The sequence below is a fragment of the Agrilus planipennis genome, unplaced genomic scaffold, assembly GCF_000699045.2.
Source record: "Agrilus planipennis isolate EAB-ADULT unplaced genomic scaffold, Apla_2.0 scaffold108, whole genome shotgun sequence".
NCBI lineage: Eukaryota > Metazoa > Arthropoda > Insecta > Coleoptera > Buprestidae > Agrilus > Agrilus planipennis.
In genome coordinates, this window is record NW_020439204.1 from 636,522 (window position 1) to 637,895 (window position 1,374).

At 29.1% G+C, this 1,374-nt stretch overlaps 1 non-coding gene across 1 annotated transcript; it reads right to left on the bottom strand.

Annotated features, from left to right (window-relative positions):
* Positions 1 to 484: 484 nt before the first annotated feature.
* LOC112905536 lies at positions 485 to 625 on the bottom strand. Its single transcript, XR_003231852.1, has one exon. It is a non-coding gene; the product is annotated as a U4 spliceosomal RNA (small nuclear RNA).
* Positions 626 to 1,374: the final 749 nt, after the last annotated feature.

Consider the following 1,374-nt stretch of genomic DNA (forward strand, 5'->3'; position numbering starts at 1 on the left):
AGTGGATAATAAAACGGGGATTTTTCGTAATTGCTATTAGCATTGCTCTTCTAAATGTCATATATATACTTGGAGGTGAAATTACAGCTGTTGTTATTTGCTTACTGATTAAGTTATGATAAGAAAAGAAAAGAATTATATCAGAGTAATAAATAAGTTTCCATCATATTTCCATTAAAGTGGAAAATAGTTATCATAGTTATGTAAGAGCATATAATATAATTTTAATCCGAGAAAACTAATGAAACTTAAGTACTCTAACTATTTGCGAACAGTAATATGAGCTAATTGTTTTCATAATCTTTTTCAAATGTCTCAATTAACGAAATTAACGAATTGCGACATCGCTAGCATCCAAGTGATTTCCTTTTTGTTAAAAGCGACCCGACTCTAGTTTTTCGTCTCCTATTTTTATTACAATTACAAAAGAATATGTTAAAGAACATAAAAATTAGTTTTAATTACCTACATACTGTTTTTATNGCCCCCGTAGAGGCTTCCAAAAATTGCCTTAGTGCACGGTATTTCACGTGCCCTAGGCGGGGTATTGGTTAAAGTTTTCAACTAGCAATAATCGCACCTCGGATAAACCTCATTGGTTACGATATCGCCACTGCGCAAAGCTACATTTTGCCAGGCTTTGTAAGGCCATTTGGAAATTTTCAGTTATCCTAGTAGTGGTGAGTAGCTTTAAAAGTAGGTAAACAATATTTACTAAACTCAAAAAACCCAATGTATATGAATAAACTAATTTCATTATAAAACCAATCTATTTTATGTTTTATATTATTTGTAGATACCTACATTTATTTTATTATTTATTGGATGTTTATTACATATTCAACGTAATAAACATATAATCTAAGCAACTGTTGTTTTTTCCAATCTACACCATGACGAAGCTATTTCCAATAAATCAAAACGCAATAAATTCGCTCCTATCTAATTCTAATGATAAGTTACAATGTACTTATTAAATAATCACACATCGTTACTAAATTATTTCGAAATAAATCCGACAAAAATTATTTCAGTTTGTAAAAAACTATTATTAATAATGATTGTAATATAAATATTGTAGGCAAAGTTTCATCAATGGCTNTTTCCTAAAAAGATAGGGACAATTCTTTTCTTTAACACTCACTAGGTGTCGCCACAGTTACGATATACAGCAAAATTACTACAGAGCGCAAAGTACGAAGAATCTTGCTATAGGTATGGAACAAATTTCCGTAACGATAAATCATATTTGTAATATTAGTAACTTCCCATAAATTTTGTCAATTACATCCATTATTCTGTAGACAAATAAATTGTAAACCTAAACAACCAAAATGATATACACATCAAACAAATTTAATTAATAATTAAATA